The sequence below is a fragment of the Halichoerus grypus genome, chromosome 9 (assembly GCF_964656455.1).
Source record: "Halichoerus grypus chromosome 9, mHalGry1.hap1.1, whole genome shotgun sequence".
NCBI classification, from domain to species: domain Eukaryota; kingdom Metazoa; phylum Chordata; class Mammalia; order Carnivora; family Phocidae; genus Halichoerus; species Halichoerus grypus.
In genome coordinates this window covers 48,585,423-48,599,204 of record NC_135720.1, presented here as the reverse complement: position 1 = coordinate 48,599,204, position 13,782 = coordinate 48,585,423, and positions in this window count along the sequence as shown.

Below are 13,782 nucleotides of genomic sequence, written 5' to 3'. Positions count from 1 at the left end.
AAGAAGTTTCTGTAGCATCCGTGATTCTGAGTTTTTCCCTGTGCTTTTCTTTTTTTTTTTTTTTTTTAAGATTTTATTTATTTATTTGACAGAGAGAGACACAGCGAGAGAGGGAATACAGGCAGGGGGAGTGGGAGAGGGAGAAGCAAGCTTCCCGCAGAGCAGGGAGCCCGATGCGGGGCTCGATCCCAGGACCCTGAGATCACGACCTGAGCCGAAGGCAGACGCTTAACGACTGAGCCACCCAGGCGCCCCTCCCTGTGCTTTTCTATCCCCACGACCCTCTGAAAGACTTCGCTTCACATCTGGATGGTGGTTTTAGCATTTTAACTCTTTTTTTCTAGCCTCTCACACTGTTTGCTTCCATCTGTTTTGCATGTTCTCAACACACGAGTCTCCTGAAGAAACACATCTTTAATCATTTCCCTCTCCTTTGAAAATCTCTGTCATGCTTCTCTGTTGCTGAAAGGTTCAGTTTCAAATGTTTCACCCTGATAATCTAGGCCCTTTAAATTTTAACTTTACCTCTCCGGCCTAATATCCTGCTCCTAACAAGGTTATTCCAACAGGCCTGCCTCCTCACTGCCTCCCCTCTTCCCTTCTCCAGGCCTTCCATTTCTACCCTAATGCTTTCTCTTTCCATTCCTGTCTGCAATGTTTTCTTTCAATGTACTTGCCAAAGTCCAACTCCCATTTGAAATACTCATATTTCTATCAAGTCTTCTCTAATAAGCAGGCAACGTGGATATAATCCTTTCTGAGCTACCTGTTGGGCATTTATTAGCTCCACACGTTAAAGCATTTTATGGTATTTCTTTTGACGCTAGTGTATGTTCTCTTGGGTGCTCTTAATTTTTCCTTTTCTCTCTTGTCTCACTCACAAGACTCTCTCTCTCTCTCTCTCTCTATATATATATATGTTTATGAGGAAAGGAAAATAGTCTGGTATTTCTCAGTGGGCTACCATGCTGGGCTTCACCCATTGCTTAAACTCTGTGGAATTCATTTTCTTCTGTAAAACAGAGATGATAATACTTCTCTACTTACTGCTTTTTGACACTTGAAGCTAAAATGAAATAATGTGGGGGGCACCTGGGTGGCTCAGTTCGGTTAAGCGGCTGCCTTTGGCTCAGGTCATGATCCCAGGGTCCTGGGATCGAGCCCCACGTCGGGCTCCCTGCTCAGCAGGGAGCCTGCTTCTCCCTCTCCCTCTGCTGCTCCCCCTGCTTGTGCTTGCTCTCTCCCTCTACCTTCCCCCCATCAGATAAATAAAAAATCTTTAAAAAAATAAAATAAAATGAAATATGTAGGGAAATGCTTCAAAGCTTTCAAACTCCTGTGTAACCACTATCATAATGATGCATAACCTCCCTTCCCCCCCCCCCAAAAAATATCACCTAATATAGGGTCATGGAAGTTCTTTCCTTGGATAGAGTTAATCACCAAAGAGTGTCACAGCCATCATGAGGAAAGGACACCGTGTCTCTGAAGGCATATCTGATCTGCCAGAATAAAAGATTGAGGTGAGTATCTTCAGCTCAGCTCTTCATTTTTCCCGGCCATCAACGTTAATAGTGTCTATTTGCATTCATACCAAGGCTCTTGAGATATCAGTCTGTACTTACCTTTTATACTCCAGCAATCTGGGGTCAAAACTCACAAGTACACAGAAATTGCTTTCTAAAAGTGACCAAAGACATCCTAATTATTTGATTGAATAGCTACTCATCATCCTTATCTCCTAGGCCTCTCTGTCCCATTAGATGCCATTGGAGTTGTGAAATAAGGTTTGAAGAAAGAGGGAGATGTTTCAGTGCAAGAGATCACAAAGGAGAAGATATTTCACTACATTATAAGGGACGACATGTCTCCATAAGTTATTTATTTATTTATTAAAAGATTTATTTATTTATTTGAGAGAGAGAGAGTGCATGAGCAGGGGGAGGGGCAGGGAGAGGGAAAGGGAGAGAATCTCAAGCAGACTCCCCGCTGAGTGAAGCCTGTCTCGGGGCTCCATCTCAGGACCCTGAGATCATGACCTGAGCCAAAATCAAGTCGGATGCTTAACTGACTGAGCCACCCAGGCGCCCCTACATTAATAATTTAAAAAACAAAATGAAAAGGCAAACAAAAACTTGGAAAATATTTGCTTTGTATTTGACAATCCTATTAAGATCCTCCTATTAAAACCTCCAAATAACATGGAAAAAGATAAACACTGTAATAGGAAAATGAGCAAATATTACAAACATACAAATCACAGAAGACAAAATATAAATATTACATATATAATGTTCAGCTTCCCTAATAAAGTCAGTGGCTAGTTTTGGGTCTCATTTTTTTTTTCCTTTCCAAAATGTTGCAGAAGTATATTAAACTTCTTTTGAACAGATTCCATAAAAAATTCTGATCAACCTGCTTGGAGTCTTTCATGTGGAGCCCAAAATGGTGGGCCTCGTCTGCACTGTACTTGCTTAAAAGTATCCGCTGGGCATAAGTTTTCCTTTTTCCCAGAATATAATAGGGCATGTGCATCCTAACACCAATCTTGAGAATAGTATTAGCTTGTAAAGGCATGTTTATGTCAAGTTATGTTTAATAAAGTGTATCTGCCATCTCTCCTCCAATGAGGAATAAAATCTGAGAATGACAGATAAAATCATGTAAGGTCTTGTTGAAAGAATGAGTGATAGGTTGTTTAAGAAGTGAAAGAACAAAAAAAGAAATTTCATTTCCATTTAAACACTGCTTTGTGTCGATACTGTAGGTTTGTATTTTTGGTTCAAGGTTATAGATCTTCCCAATGGTACATTAGCTGCCGAACATAAAGTCTTATGCCATGTTGCCAAGAGCTTTCTTATTGCCTTGAATATTCTTTTTTTCCCCCTACTATATTAAAATATGCCCTTTGGGACATGCATCTGGAAAAGTATTCCTTTTTTTAGAGCTACTCATTTCAAATGGAACTGACATTGCAAAGATCCTACAAATGTTCTTTTCTGCTCTTGTAAATTAGGTACCATTATCTATAATGTATAATGTACCTGGCACTTTCTATGCAGAATTCATTTAACATTGTGACAATGCTGGATATGATAGGGTTTGTTTGCTTTTTTTAAATTTTTTTTAATTTTTAAAATTTAAAAATTTTTTAATTTTAATTTTTTTTACATTTTACAGAAGAGAACTAGAATCCATGTTTCATATAAAAAAAATAACTTAAAGTTCAAGCTACTGAAATGCCTACTCTCAGTTGAACTCATTTGTCTGGCTCCAGAGTCCATGTTTTTCTACCTTACCTCATTTTTTGATGTTTTTTTCCAACTCTGTAACTTTTATACTATGTTCATGTTAAAATTTACACGAAGCTTATTATGTGCTCTCAGTGGTTATTGATATGTGTTCTGAGGTGCTTTGGAACTCTGTAGATTGTGGGAACATTTTCTGATGGTTTCTACTGACCCTATAAAATGATTTACCTACTACATCTGGAAGCATCTAGAAATTCTTATCAATCATGAAAAAGTTGAAGAACTCCCATTCTGAAATGAAGAATAAAACAGGGCATCTGTAAGCCCTCATAGAGCAGTGTGATTTTAGGCTAGTGATGGTCACAGCAAGATGACTGCTCTGAAATGTATTTTGATGTTCTGAGCTCTCAGGGGGTTTTATGAGAACCTTGGAAAGAACTCTTGTTAAGGAATATTCCTGGATGGTCAGCCATGCAATCCATATTGAATGCTTTGGCTTGACTCTCTCCTTGGGAATAATCTTTAGTATAGAAATTCTAGGAACATTTGCTTTAATGACATTTGAACATCATGGGTTGCCTAGTCAGGATCAGGTGGAATACAAGGAAAATTGGCTTTCTTCTTTTTTCAGAGCTCACAATTATGGCAGGGGATATACCTCTGCTGGGTTCAAGTTCTGGCTTTGTTACTTGATAGCTAAGTGACCTTGACAAGTCAGTTAACATCTCTGAGCCTCCATTCTCTTACCCTGTATAATAATAATAATAATAATACTCATAACACTGGGTTGTACAAGATATTCAAAATAATAAACATGAAAGCATTTTGTAAACTTTAAAAGTAACGTACACAAAGATAAATAACCCAATTTAAAAATGGGCAAATGATCTGAATAGACATATCTTTAAAGAATACATACAAATGGCCAATAACCATATGAAAAGATGTCATCAAAACCATTATGTCATTAGTCATCAAAACCACAATGAAATAGCACTCTACACCCATTCTGAAATGAAGAATAAAACAGGGCATCTGTAAGACCTCATAGAGCAGTGTGATAGCTATCATAAAAACAATCAGATGAGAATGAGTGTTGATGAGGATGTGGAGAAATAGGGGCCCTCATACATTCCTGGTGGGAATGTAACACGGTACAGATTCTTGGTAAAATAGCGTGGCAGTTTCTTTGAAGCTTAACATAGTTACCATGTGATTCAATGATTTTACTTCTGGTTATATACCCTAAAGAAATAAAAACACATGTCCACAAAAAAATTGTATGTGAATGTTTATAGGCATTATTCATAATAGTCAAAAGGTGGACACAGCTCAAAAGTCCATGAGCTGATGAATAGATAAATAAGATGTGGGGTATTCATGGAATAGAATATTACTTGGCAATAAAAAGAAATGGAGTATTGATACATGCTATTACGTGGATGTACCTTGAAAACACTCTTGAGTAGAAGAGGCCAGTCACAAAAAATCACATATTGTATGAATCAATTTATATAAAACTCTCAGAGTAGGCAAATCCATAGAGACAGGAGGTAGGTTCGTGGTTGCCTATGGTTGAGAAGGTTGGGGGAAAATAAGAAGTGACAGCTGATGAATATGGGGTTTCTTTTTAGGGTGATGAAAACTTTCCAAAATTGATTTGTATAATAGTTGTACAACACTGTGAATATACTAACAACTATTGTACATTTCAAATGGATGAAATGTATACTATGTATGTGAATTATATCTCAATAAAGCTGTTATTATAAAAGTACTGTGCAGTGCAAGTCATTATAATGATTTGTTCTATTTTTATATTTGTCCTGTATCACAACCATAATATACCAATATTCTCAACTTTCGACTCTAAGCTAGAGACCAAAGTACGCTATACATTTCTGGTGAACTCTCACATCGAAAGTTTTCTTAGGAAAGTAGTTCACAAAGGAATCTCACCAGCTGAGTTTTATTGCAACAAGTCCTGCGGAAACCCTGTGAACATTACTGTCTGTGATTTGACTATAGGGTAGCATTTGGCTGTGGACTGTTCAGGTCAGCTTCTCACCTGGTTAGTTCACGTTTATCGTCCTCTCATGGGGTTGGTTCAGATCAGTAGAAAATGGCATCAAGGTGAAGCCTTCCCTAGTCTCAATTTCTCTAAAATAATTTCCCATGGTTCCTGGGGAATAAATCTGCTTTATGTCCAGGATGTTGCTCTTAGAACCTATTTTGTTTGTAGCCTTCTAACTTAAAAAGTTATCCCCCCAAACAACAAAACACAGCAATTCTGGCCCACAGCAGTTTGCTCACCAGATTGTAGTACATTTTTATTTATCTTTTCTCAGTACATTGCATGGTCTGCGAGGATAAGAAGTCCTGTTTTATTTAATTTTGTATCCTGTGGGCTTGACACATAGTCGGGGCTCAGTAAGTCGTTTATTGAATGATGAATTAATAAGTGAGTGCGGGAAACAGGGTGAGCAGAAATACTGACATTACCTGACGCGTGGGCCCCAAAGACAGCCACGTGGATTTGGGTGAATGTTACTCAGGGCCTGGACAGGCTGAATGTGGAGGCTTTTGTTATTCACAAGTTACCTTCTCAGGCCATGGGAAGTAGAAATTTGTAGTCAATTCAAATTTCACAGGCTTTGACCCAGGCAGGATGGTGGGGAGATCTCTTAGCGACCGAGCCTAACTGGGTCCCATCAGGGACATCGAAAGCTAGTGTGCAAGCATCAGCTCAGCCTCTCATCAAAGAAAGAGGGGGGGAAATAATTACTTGTTGTAATTGTATTCCAGAACTTGGAGATTTTAGAAGGCCTCAGAAGCAGCCCTTGAGAAATATCTGGGATCTGCTCTACCAAAAACGGTATTAAAAAAGTAACGGAGGGTAAGTATGAAGTTGGGATCGTGATGGAACTGAGTAGATGAGGAGGAACCTACCCAGACAAGGGGCTCTGAGGCAGGGGACAGGCCCCTCAGCAGGCCTGCAGCGTGCTGGGCCTCAGGGGAAGCCACCGGCACTTTAGGTCACTGCATTGATTTGGGTTTATCTAGCTGCATTACACGCCCCGGAGCCATCATCCCGCTGGGCGGTCTCCAATCCACCACCACCTGGAAAGTGTGAAACTTGGTCCAAACAAGATCACAGAAAAGGGTTCAATCCTACAGGCGCACGTGTCTGGAAGCTTTTGCCTTTTTGGGCAATTTGCAGGGGAGCGGGTAGATTGTAAATGAGCACAGTCCACAGTCGGCGGCCCCTGCCTCTCTCCTCATTTTCACACCTCAAAAGGCAGGGTGATGTGTGAGGATTCCTTTCTCTTTAGTTTCCCTCCTCAAGAAAGAGTAAAACTTTACCTTTCATCCTGTATTACCCGGCTAGGTATTTATACCTAAGGCCAGCGTCCCCTTTCCGTATTTGCAGAGCAGACCCTGACAGGCTGATGCCTTCCTAAGTGTCCATACTCCCCGATGCGGGGACAGTGGATTGTTCTGGGCTCACTTACCTGAGTCACACTGTAGCTACTGACCTGGTCACTTGCTTACCTTTCGGCATAATGAGGAATTTGAGTGTCTTCAACACTAACTCTATTTTATTCCCAATGGAATAAATACCTCAATCTTACTGGGCTAGGCGTTAGGCAGCAGAATTCTTTGAGAATTCCTTCCTTATTCAAAGCTGCTTCTCACTGAATAGGGAAGCTCCAGCAGCGACCTGGGATGTGTTACATGGAAGAGAAGCAGACTGCTTCCTTCTCTGATGGAAGTGAAGGCACCCCAGTTCCATGAGCTGAAGTGTCCATTAGCTAATCAAAAATTTAAGCTGAGTGTTCCAAAGAGCTGAAACACAAGGCAGGGCTGGGGCAGGACCTGGTCTCATTTATTCATCACTCAACAAATATTTGTTAGCTGTCTAAGGACTGGGAAGACCAGTAGGAGTGAGATGATTTTTTTTTTTTGCCCTGAGGCATTCATGATGCACTGAGGAAGACAGACAAAAATCAAGGGTGCCAGGTGCTATGAAAGAGGCAGACTGTGAACGCCAATGGGGGGCGTGGGTTGGGCTGGAAGCATCTCACACTCCAAATCCCGAAAGAGGGGACGAAGGCAAATTGAAGGAGCCCCCACCACCATCTGGAGGTTAAAGTGTCTCTGTCAAATAAATAAACAAAATCTTAAAAAAAAAAAAAAAAGATGCAAATAAAACATCTTTAACTTAAACTTTAGCATTTGGAGATATTGCAGACTTGATGTCCTTGAGTCTCAAGTGTAAAGAATATTTGGAGATGCAGCTTTCCCTGCTGATTCAAAGGAAGCCAACTTGAGCCCCATGACTTCTTTTGATGTGGGAAGTGATCGCTGTTTGTTTTCTCTGTAATCACAAAGAATATGAGCAATTCTTTTCAGAGCTTTTCAGAGCAATGACAATAGCTGTTCTTTTAAATACTCCCTGCATTTCCTATCCTCTGTTAGGTACTTGGCATATAATTTTTAGAAAAACCTTGTAAAAATAATATTAGTTTACCTATTTGGCAGAAAAGAAAATAGAGATATAGGAGGTTAGCTTAATAATTTAGTCACTCAGTAAGTTTTGGTGCAGGGTTTTAGTCCATGATACACAGCCTCTAGAAATCCCTGCTTTTTTTGTTATATTAAACCTGCACATTATAATCATAATATATTTATGAGTGCCTGAACCATGTCTCTAGGTATCTTCTAAAATGCTATAAAATGCTTATTTTTTAAGATTTTAAGAATAAGACTCATTAAACAATTTAAAGAAAGGAAACAAACCAAAAATTAAGTTCTAACTTGAGGGATGGCAAGATATAAGAACAGGAATAGAGTCTCATTCTGACTCTTGCTATAAAATACTTCACTCCCTTGGACTTCAGTTTCTTTCTCTGGAAAGGAAAAGAGCTGAATTAAATGATCTTATACCTCTCTCCTAACTCTAAGATTCTTTTTCTCCAGGTGAGGAAATGTGACATTTCTGTCACTGATGTGAACCTAGAGGGGGCTTGTTATATTAGAGTGATTGTCAAAACTGGACACATTCTTAAATGTGGCGGTCAGGGGGAGAAATTCTTCTGGAGACCACACTACAAATATTGTTTTGAATTTAGAGTCCTAGCCATCATTTTCTCTGCAGGATGTGTGGAGGTTAGTGTGCATTTCTTGGTTTCTGATGTTTTGCTGTAAGGTTCTGATTTAAAAGTTCATTTCCTTACACACCAGGAGCAGTGTTTGTAGGTCAAGCTCCCAAACTGTGAAATACTTGAACTCTCTAGGAAATATCCTGGGCATGTGATTTAGCTTTTGGCTGACTAGGTCTTGAATGGGGCCGTTGGAGAACATGAAACAGCGAGAAAGGACCTCCAACCACTGGTGCAGGGACCTCATTTTATATCTGGCCTGAAGAGCATGATTAAGAATCTTAATGATTTTTGCCAGTCATCTTACTTCTTGATTATTAATACATCCTTTCTGTGCTTCTGCACAAAACTGAATCCGGAGTGTATCTGCCTTCTCTGCTCCCATGCTCAGGAGAGTAAACACTCTGGATGAAAAGATACACCACCTGCAGGTCAGGGACATTGCAGACAACTGGTCTCCAGTCTCAGCTGGGTCTTCAGAAGCTCCTGTCGGTGCTTGTACTTGTTAAGAGTTGTCCAGGTCCCTCAAAGATTCCCCACACTCACCAAAGTCCTTCTGACTCCCTTACTGCCCTTTTCTTCTGTCTCAGCAGATGACCTTGCTGTCCCCACACTGAAGACACTTAGGTCCCAGGTAAGCCCTCCATCAGCCACCAGTGGGGTACCTACATGCTTCCTTCTGTTCACACCCACACAAGTTCCAACAATCTGTCTTCTGGCCTCAGAGGATGGCTTGCTCCTTTCTCAAGTCCAGGTCCACTAGGACCCCGACCTACGTCACTGCCCGCAGGCCCCTCAGAACTCTGTGGCATCTCATTGTTAAGTCATGGCCCCACCTGCCTGCCTCACCAGCCTTTCCCTCTCCCAGGGTTCCCAGAAAACTAAACTGGCCATTTCCCTCTTTAGACACCATCAAGGCTCTCTCTTCTTTGAGATTTCAAATGTTCAAGGGAGTGGGCTCGACCCCTAACTTTGCTTTCTTACCTCATATGGGTATCTGGCTTTTGTCCCTGCTATTCCTTAACTTCTCCCATGGCTGTCACCAAGAGTCCCTCAAGGCCAAGATGCAACTGACCTTTTCTGGTCCTTACCTTTCTGGGTCTGTGTGTTGAATTTGGTTAAGTTGACCTCTCTCTCTTTTTAAAAACACTCTCTGTATTTCCTTGGTTTCTCCAATGCTATGCCCTTCTGGTTTTCTCCATTCCATCCTGGCTGTGCTTCTCTTCCATATGGGCTTCCCTCCCTCTATCATCACTTAAAAGTTTGCTGAAGGTAGCATCGGGTGGCAATGAAGAGTGAGAGTTTCTGAATTAGATTGCCTCTTGCTATTTGTGCTTCCATAGATTCTTAACCCCTCTGTGACCCAGTTTCTTCATCTTTTATAATGAAATTAATTATGTTTCATATTGTTATGAGGATTAAATCAGATAATGCGTAAAGTACTTAATATGGATTTTTCATTTCAAAGAGAAAATGTAACTGTTGTGAGCTAACTTAATTACATAAAGAAGCATTCCAAAATAAAGTGTTAAGCTTCCCAATTTGCAATAGCAGCTTATCGAGATTCCATCATGCTTTAGGTTTGTCCAAGTGTAAATGTCCTAAAAACTATTTGAAAAATGAAAGGTGTTTTTCTGAATTTGCCATGATAGAACCAATTCAAATTTTTAGTTATAGGGGAACATTTAGCACGATTTCAGAGCATCTGAGACTGTTTTAAAATACCTGGATTTCTAGTTTTGGTGACTACCTAAAGCCTTTTTTTTTTTTTTTTTTTTAATATATAAGCTATTACAACTAAAAAGAAGATTCAAAACCACAAAAAATCTCAAAAGCATTTGAATTTTTAGAATCACTCATACAACTTTTTTTAACTTGTCTTTATAATTAAAGCAAGCCATTATTACATTTTTGAAAAAATAAGTAAGTTCAACCTTTCTTTCTGATAAGTTAACAAAATTACCAGAGATTTATTGGCTCTTATATACAAATATGGTTGATTTCACACTTATATGTGGAGCACATCAGAAATTAGAACAAATCACCACTAAAATGCTCATAAAAATTGAGATACATGAGCAAGAGAAAAATCTTAACTGTTTTGACTTGATATTTCTTCGATTTCTTTGTTGACTATTTTAGAAAATTAAAAAACTATATATCAGTATTTCAGATTTCTGATGCACATTTTTTTCCCTAAATCTCAACTTAACTATTTTTGATCAGCAATTTACAGACTGTCCTGAAGGTGCATTAACCTTTTAGAATGTTAAGATATTGTTCAGTGAAGTTTTTTATTCAGTAAATAGCAGGTATTTTGGTTCTTTAGATTCTCTGATCTTGGACTAGGCAAAGCATTCCATGTTTTAGGTGCTTTGCACATTTTGGCCTTACTAGGGTGACCGATTATCTTGATTTGCCCAGCACTGTCCTGGTTCTAGCACTGAAAACCCTTTGTGCTGAGCAATTTCTTAGTCCCAGCAAACTAGAGCAGTCAGCCACCAGAGGCGCAGCCAAATCCTCCATGTAGCCTGACCAGAATTTTCTCCTTGTTTCAAAAAACAAAACAAAACCAAAAACAACAATAAACAACCATACCAAACCAAACCAAAAACCCCCCTCTACTTTCAGCTCATGTGTCCCCAATTAGAAACTCAAGACATCGACTGCATGTTGCAAGGAGCTCCGCCAGGTTTAGTGTAAACATTCTCAGATCAAAGTGGACCTAGTTGGGTCTCCCTTTTTGAGCATGAGATGTCTGCACGGATCCCATGGCTGCATCAGGAGCACTTCCATCTTTCCCATCCCCTCAGCACTTAGAAACTGCACTTATGATTAAAGACTGCAAGCATCTTTGCATCTGGTCATGTAAGAGTACAGTAATATGAGAGGAGATCCAGCTCTTGACTTTGTGTGGGAAGATTATTCACATTTTAGTTCGACTCATTTCCAGCTTACTAACCACTGAAAGGTGCATCTTTTACTCCCCCCTGGAGGAGATGGAAAACGGCATCAGTTTCTAGGACGTCCCACATCAGGCAGACACGGTGAAAGTTGGCAGCAAGTGGCAGGGCCATTTAGTGACTTCCCCCAGCCATCTCTGCTTCGTGGTGCAATTTAAGGTAAATGAATGGTTCACTCCGGGCTGCGGGCCAACTTAGCGGCCCTGGGGAAAATCATTCTCACACCCACGCTTGATGCACACACACACCCCACAACTCTCTTTCCTGCCTTGCAGCCCCCCAGATGAGATCCTTATACTCAAGGAAGCAGCAGGTTCTTTCATTGCCAGTCTCTGGGCTACAAGAATCAAAGAGCAAAATGGATGTTTTCCTCTGAGAACTGGCACTGAACAGAAGGAAGGAAACGACTTCTCCAATTCAAGCATGTTTTAATCTCTGGAGAAGTGGGGACTGGGGAGGGGCAAAACTGGCTGAGGAATCAGTGGGAAAGTCATCAATTTTGTCTCTTACCCCAGCAACTAAGATTCTTCCTTTATAGTGCCGCCCACTCCTTTTTCTTTTTTCAAAGAGTTTGGATAATGAACAATCACTTTCTAAATTCTCAAGTTAAAAAATCTCTCAGTGGAGGAAGAACAGGGAGGTTTTGAGTAAATCTCCAAAGGCTGGAGGAATCCTTTATAAACACGCTCAGAAATTTCAAGATTCACACACACCTCATGAATATCCTGCCCTAACCTAAGCTAAAGAATCTGGTACAAAACAAATCAACAATTCTTTATTTCTTCTTTTTGGTACTTTCAATATTTTAAAAGGTCAACTCGTATTCCTTAGTTCTTTTTAAGAACTATCTATTGTTCAAAGATAGAGTGAGCAGTAAATACTATTGTGGTCCACTTTTAAAAATGACCGCCCAGTTTGACTTGAACCTAATTACAAGGACACAACTGGACAAATGCAGATGGGGATCATTCTATAAGTCAACGGGCATGGACTTATTAACAAAATGTCAATGTCCTAAAAAACTTAAAAAAAAAAAAAAAGTGGTGGTAGTGGTGGGCTGTTCTGGAATAAAGGAGATTTAAGAGATATGACAAGCAAAATAATTCAATTCTGGGACCACAGAGTTCCTCACTCATCTCTACTGGTTCTAAGGAGATTGTAACTCAGTACCCATTAGGAAGTAGAAATAAAGTCTAGGTTCAATGGACACACTGTTTCCAGTGCTATAAAGGGATCTTCCAAATATAAAGAGCTCTAGTACCCTTGCTTTTGATTGTGGTAATGATATTGTGATTATGAAGAATTCCTTCACTCTTAAGAATCACATGCTAAAGTATTTAGAAGCAGAATGTCTTGATGTCTCCAACTTATTATTTTTTCAATCAGTAAAGACAGATGGAGAGAGAGAGAAGGCAAATGTTAAACAAGCAAACAAACTCTAGCTTAAATATTGATTTGGAGCTCACATTGGAAAAATTCCCTGTTGCATATCATTCAAGGCCATACAAGTCCACAAGTTCACCATTTGGCTGCCGAGCCTCCAGCTATTCCTACATGTTCTAAAGATCTGCCTTTAGTCCGGCTTCCATTCAAGTTCCATTCAGGCTAGCAGGAAGAGCTTTACTGTCTGAAAAGGTGTGTCAGAGCAGAAGAATTTCTTACAGATGTCCCTTATAGGAAGATTCCAAATTCGTTTCTCTCAATTAATTTTTCAATCAGTTTCTACACCCATCTCATTATATTTTTAATTTAATTTGCAAATAAAATGGCATTTGCATTTTCTTGAGTAACTTCGTCCCTTCAATTACCTCTCATTTCCATTTCTAGAATCTCAATTATGTTATGATATGACGCGCCACAATAATTGCATTGTAAAAAGTCATGAACCATGATAATAGGGAGGCTATTCATAAAGATATTCCCTCACTGTCTATTCACACTAAGGGTCCGATTCATACATTTGAAAGAAAAATGCCACGATTATGTGAGCTAGTGGAGAATCTTTGTTTTAATAGGTCAAATAGCTCAGGGTACTAGGCCTGTTCATGTGTGGGAGTTTTTGAACATGGTTTTTAAAACAAGCCCTTGGGGCCTCCTATTTTAAAAAATATCAAAAGTAGTTTGATATAAATTCACCTTTGTTTAAAGAAAGGATCCTCAGTTCACAAATTTGGCCAGTCTATTCTTTTTTGGGGGTCATTGTTTTGGAGCACCTGACAGCACATGGTCCGTAAAGATCGATTTTCAGCAGCTCCTTGGCAAGATGGATAAGTTTTGCCCCAATTCATGAATGCCTTTGAAAGACTCACCTCTGTGTTACTCAGTCTTTTGCCACATGTACTTGAAGGACCAATATTCTTTTCTCAAAAACCATTCTGTAATTCAATTAACTTCCATTGGAACTTA